At 51.0% G+C, this 6,024-nt stretch overlaps 1 protein-coding gene and 1 long non-coding RNA gene across 2 annotated transcripts in view; one reads left to right on the plus strand and one right to left on the minus strand.

The window, feature by feature from the left end:
- The window catches only part of RUNX1 (runt related transcription factor 1), a 74,388-nt gene that overhangs the window by 64,064 nt on the left and 4,300 nt on the right, over positions 1 to 6,024 (plus strand). The gene's annotated exons all lie outside the window — the stretch shown is intronic.
- Positions 1 to 6,024, minus strand: part of LOC107182198 — a 10,814-nt gene that overhangs the window by 1,010 nt on the left and 3,780 nt on the right. The window contains exon 2 of the long non-coding RNA XR_001512918.1: positions 2,465 to 2,475. This is a non-coding gene — a long non-coding RNA (uncharacterized LOC107182198). The remainder of the gene's footprint in view (positions 1 to 2,464; positions 2,476 to 6,024) is intronic.

Consider the following 6,024-nt stretch of genomic DNA (forward strand, 5'->3'; position numbering starts at 1 on the left):
GCAGGGGGCGGCTGCGAGGACAGGTCTCTCACACCCCGGAGGGCCCGGAGGCAGGCGCCCTGGGCAGGGCTCTGCCCCGGCTTGGCGCTGGATGCCTCCCTGCAGAGTAATTGCCGGAACAATGAATGCGCCCGGCTGGCCGTGCATGACTAACCCAGATGTCTGCAGCCAGCGGAGACAAGCGCTTGGCAAATACCAGCGTCTTTCACAACCTCTCCTCTTCCAGGACTCGGAGCTAGTGGGAACTGACTCACATTACCATGGGACTCCACTGATAGCAGCCTGTGCTACCTACACCACCACCCCCCCCCGCTGCCCCCGGTGGCTGCCCTTTTGCTGCAGGGGCCAGGGGGGGATCAGGGCTTCAGGGAACAGTGGGGCTTTCAGGGTCGTCCCTGTTCACAGCAGAGAATGACCCGACGCCTGGCCTCAAGGCCGATCTCGCACCATCCTGGGGTGGCAGCGAGGCTCAGGCGCCCCTTGTGTTTGCGGGGAGCTGCCGTTCCTCCCAAGGGTCCCAGTGGGAGATGCCGGCCACCCCCGGGGCTCGCCCTGACACATCGCCCCGGAGACTGACTCACATCCCTGCGGCCTGAGTCACATCCTGTTGTGCGTCCCGAGGCCTCCAGGAGGGCATGACAGCAGCTGCCCATGACTGAGGTGGCCCTGGAGGACACCCTGGGAGCGGCCCTGCCCACTCCAAGCCAAAGAGGGAGGGGGTGGGGGAGAAGTCCAGGGCGGCCCTGGTGGTTTATATGTTCACCAACCAAGCTTGGCTCCGTCAGAAACAGACACGCGGGCCCGGTGGCAGACGTAACTGTCTGGTCTGTGTTCTCACATGGCTCTGAAAGGCGCCTGGAAGGCGTGTTAAAGATGCCAGCTAAAGAGCCAAAGAGCCCGGCCGGCGTGGCTCCGGGGTTGAGCGTCGACCTAGGAACCAGGAGGTCACGGTTCAAGTCCCGGTCAGGGCACATGCTGGGTTTGGGCTCGGTCCCCAGTGAGGGGAGTGCAGGAGGCAGTCAATCGAATAACCACGTCCAAGCCACAGACCCCCACCCACCTTGCCCTGGCCCAGGCTGAGGGGGCGGTGTCCCAGCCCCGGTGGTGCTGGGGGGCCCAGGCTGGGAGGGTGGTAGTTGAGCTGCCCTCAGTGGAGTCAGGAGTCCCTGGCCCCCCTCTTCTGTGGCCCGAGGGAGCTCGAGGACAAAGGAGAGCATCTTAAGCTTTTCAAACAACAGCTTTCGGGCGTCATCGGTTTTGTCACTTTTGTGTTCTATTTCAGTGGTTTCTACCCTCGTGTTTGTTATTTCTTTTCTTCTACTTGCCTTAGGCTTATTTTGCTCTTTTTCCCTCCAGTTTCTTAAGGTAGAAGCGAAGGTTACTGATTCTGGATCATTCTCCGTGTCTATTGTATACACTCAGTGCTACCAGTTTCCCTCTGAGCGCCGCCTTCCCTGCGTCCCGCAGATTTTGACGCGCTGGATTTTCGTTTCGTCCCGCATATCTTTTAATTTCTCTTTAGGCTTCTTCTCGAACGCTGAGGTTACTTAGGAGTGTGTTGGGGAAGCACCAGTTACTTGCATGTTCTCTGGCTTTGTTTCTATTGCTGATTTCTCAGTTTCAACCCAGGTGGCCGGAGAACCTACTTTGCACCGCGTCCACTCTTTTCAGTGTGTTAAGGTGTGTTTTATGGCCCAGAATGGGGTCTGTCTTGGTGAGTGTTCCCTGCAAGCTCGAGAAGAAGGTGTACTGTGCTGTTGTTGGGTGGAATGTTCCATAAATGTTAGAGCAAGTTGGTTGGTAGGACTGTTGGGTCAACTCTGCCCGAATTTTCTGCCTGCTTGGCGGCCAGTGACTGAGAGGGTGCTGAACTCTTCATCGGTCACAGTGTTTGTGCTTGTCCACTTTTCCTCGTAGGTCTCAACGTTGTTGCCTCCTGTGTTTCACACTCTGTTGTTAGGTGCCTGCGTTTTGAAGATGATTGTGTCTTCTTAGAGAATTGACTCCTTTATCATCACGTATTTCCCCTCTTTGTCCCTGACATTGTCCCTTCTTCTGAGTCGGTTTATATAAAATGAATGTAGCTACGCCGGCTTGCTCTCGGTTAGTGTTCGCATGGTCTGTCTCCCCCACCCCTTGTCCCTTAGCCTGAGTCTTTATATTTAACCTGGGTTCCTTGTAGACAACACATAGTTATCTTGTTTTTCATTCGCTCTGATAATCTCTCTTCTTTCATTGGTCATTTAGGCCATTCATAGTTAAGGTTAAGATTACTTAGACGGTTCTATTAACATCTACCATGCCTGTTGACTGTTTTATATTTCTTGCCTCTGATTCCCCCCCCCCCTTTTTCTTCATTCTCTGGTTTTAACAGCATTTTATGTGATTTCATTTTATGTCCCCTCTTAGCATGTCAGTTATACTTTTTAAAAGTTTTAGTGGTTGCCCTGGAGTTGCAAAACACATGCATGACAACTCTTCAAAGTCACACTACACCACCTCTCCCTTTCCATTTCTGTATTTCATTTCACTTACCCATATGCTGTCCTTACCCAGTACACTATTACTATTGTCATGTTCAACAGAAAAGTGTCTTTTGGATCAATTAAGAATAGGAAAATAAGACTTCCTTTTCCTTCATTTATTCTTTCTTTACATTGATCTGAGTTTGTGACCCCTGTTATATTTCTTCCCCTGAGGAACTTATTTTAACATGTCTGCTGGATGAATTGTCTTAGCTTTTGTGTGTCAAAGAATGTCTTTATTTCTCTGGTACCTTTGAAAGTTTATTTTGCCGAATAGACAATACTAGGTTGGTGGCTTAGGTGGGTGGTTTTTTTTCTTTCAGCGCTTTAAATATTTCCCGCCTCTCTTTTTGCCTTCCTGGTTTCTGAAGAGGAGTCTGCAGTAATCCTCTTCTTATTTCTCTCTATGTAACGTGCCCCCTCCCCGCTCACTTCTGGCTTCTTTCAAGCTTCTCTCTTTGTCTTCAAGTTTTCTGCAGTTTCAACACACTAGGCCGAAATGTAGATTATTTGGTGTTTAGCTTGCTTGATGTTCTGTGAGCTTCCTGGGTCTGTGGTTTGGTGTCTGTCATTAATTTTGTAAAATTCTTGGCCAATAATACTTCAAATATTTCTCCCATTCTGTTGTCTCTTTCTTTTCCTTCTGCGATTTCCACTTTGCATGTGTTACACCTTTGGAAATGGTCCCCAAGGTCATAGGTCTTCTGCTACTCCCCGCTTTCTTCTCTTTGCCTTTCTGTTGGTGAGTTTCTGTTGGCATATTTTCCAGCTCAATGATTTTCCCCTCAGCGTGTCCAGCTAGTGATGACCCCACCAAAGGCATTTCTCGTTTCTGTTACAGTGTTTTCATTTCTAGAATTTACTTTTCAGTCTTAGAGTTTCCATCTCTCTTCCTACGCTATTCATATTTTCTTGCATGCTGTCATCTTTTTCTACTGGGTTCCTTACTGTATTAATCATAGTTAAATTCCCTGTCTGGTAATTCCAAAGTCTGTGTCATCTCTGAGTCTAGTTCTGATGCCTGTTTTGTCCCTTCATACTGTTTTTTCTGGCCTTACGATTCCTGATTTGAAAGCTGGACATGATGTATCGGGTGCACAGGACTTCTGTGTGAGATCTGCTGTTCAAGCCGCCAGTAGCTGGGCTGTGTGATGTCTGCTGTAGCTGGAGGTGTCAGAAGCTTCAAATTCCTCTAACGTCCCTGTTTCTGTCTCCTTCATTGTCCGTGGGCTTCCCTGCGGACTCTTAAATAGTCCTGTAGCTCTGCTGGCTGTAACCCACTGTTAGGCTGGATCCGTGAGAACTGGGGAGTTCATGGATGAAAAACCCAGGAAAGCATCCCTCAGCCCTGGGAGTTTCTCTCTCTCGGCCCCGACTACACTCAGCCTCCCATGATTTGTCTGAATTACCATTCGGGTGTCCGTCCCTCTGGGTTGATGGCCGGCGACCTCTGCCCCCAGGAGGCAGGCATCCGGGGGCTCGGTGTTCCCCTCCCTCTCGAGATGCCAGGGTGGCAGTTTGCCCTGTGACCTGCGCTCTCTGACAGGCCCACGTGGATCCTCACTTTATTCAGCTCTTTCCTTGTCGGGAAGAGGGGAGTGATGACTCCCAGCTCCTCACATATCGGGCTGAACAAGGAGGCAGCAGAGCAGTTGACAAGAGCCATTGGACGGGCTCCTTTTTAGCGCTGGAGACTTCGTGACGTTGTGTCGTCCACAGCTAAAGCCCTCTAGTTTCTTCCTACCGATGCGGGCCATGGGTACCTCTGAGCTCAGCCCTAGCCTCACCCCACCTTACTCCTATCCCTCGCGCCCCCACCCCCCGTTTTGACCTCATTTCCACTGGGAGGAAGTAGAGATCATGGCGTTGAGAGGGAGCTCTGTTCTGCCCATTATCTGGGCATCAACAAGCTGAAAATAACCGTCACAAAGCGGCCTGGGAAGCAGCTGCACGGACACCGCGTGCCCTGGAAAAAGCAGGTGCAGGAGACTCGCTTAAACTCCCAAGTCCCGTGGTGTTTCATGGGAACATGGATCCTCGCCTTTTCTATCCTCACCCCAAGCCTCCATTTTTCCTGGCTCTTCACCATAATCTCCTGAGTGTCTGTCAGTGAACAGTTAGTGCTGCCTGAGCCTCATCCCAGAGTGGGACTGTGGCCTCACGCACAAACATCAGCAAGTCCCTGGTTCCTTCCTTTCAGTCACATCCTAACTCAAGAATTGGACCTACTGTGGCCCCAAACTGCAACGCTTGCTTCATATGCCTCATCTCACTTATCTCACTCTTACCCTTGGAAGTAGGAAGACTGTGTAAGGGAGAAACAGGTGACCCTCCCAAGGTCATAACTGGTGTTTGGTGAAGGCCGGGCTCAAGGGGAAATCTTTGTGTGGCTTACATTAGATGCTTTCCTTCATTTGCTCCTCTCCGGAGAAGACCTTAAGCATGCAGTAAATGCCGCTGGGGCTCTTATCTCTGACGTGGGAACAGCTGTTTGCAAGTCCAGGGGAAGCAGATAACCCAGCAGTTCTCCTGGGTACAGCCTGCAGGTCCCCCACCAGCCGCCACTCCTGGAGGCAAGGCCTGTGTCCATTCACCACGGAGTCCCCACATCAGTACCCCTAGTGGAGTAAAATGTTGGCAACATGAAGGAATGAGGAAGTGAATCACTTCATGACCCTATGAATGAATGAATGAATGAATGAATGAAGCAACTCTAGGCATGATGCATTAATGCGATAGGAAGCAGCCTTTCCAAGCATCTGACGGCCCTGACATGGTCACTAAGATCAGCCTGTGAGCTCCAGTGGGACAGGGACCCTATAGGTCCTGCTCACTAGGCTGTGCCCAGAGAGTTAGCACGTGCCCAGCACAGAGCAAATCTGCAATGCACTTTCGTCCAGCCGAGGGTGGTCTTATGAGAGGCGGTCCCTCGGGGACAGGCATCCCTGCTCTCGGAGAATGACTGACAGGCTCTCTTCCTCGGTTTGGGGTTCTTTCCTGGCCGCCCCCGTCTCACCCCTGCCTCCTCCCGCTTCCCAGAGCGCACACGGTTATGATCACAGCGCCACCACGTGCCACACCTCCCCCTGCTCCTCCCCTAACTCCTGGCACAGGTGAGAGTAAGAAAGTGATGCCTGGCCACGTGGCTCAGTGATTGAGCATTGACCTATGAACCAGGAGGTCACGGTTTAATTCCCGGTCAAGGGCACAGGCCCGGGTTGTGGGCTCAATCCCCAGTAGGGGGCGTGCAGGAGGCAGCCGATCAATGATTCTCTGTCATCATTGATGTTTCTCACTCTCTCCCTCTCCCTTCCTCTCTGGAGTCGATAAATATCTATATCTATATATCTATATCTATCTATACACATACATATCTTTGCTCTCTACTTCCATCTCTCCATCTCAACACAGTAGTAAGGGAAATCCTGTCAAAACATAATTGAATCACATAATTTCTTTGCTCAAAACTTTTCAGTGGCTTTCCATCTTATTAAAACAA

This window comes from Myotis davidii, unplaced genomic scaffold (genome assembly GCF_000327345.1).
Source record: "Myotis davidii unplaced genomic scaffold, ASM32734v1 scaffold170, whole genome shotgun sequence".
Classification (NCBI taxonomy): domain Eukaryota; kingdom Metazoa; phylum Chordata; class Mammalia; order Chiroptera; family Vespertilionidae; genus Myotis; species Myotis davidii.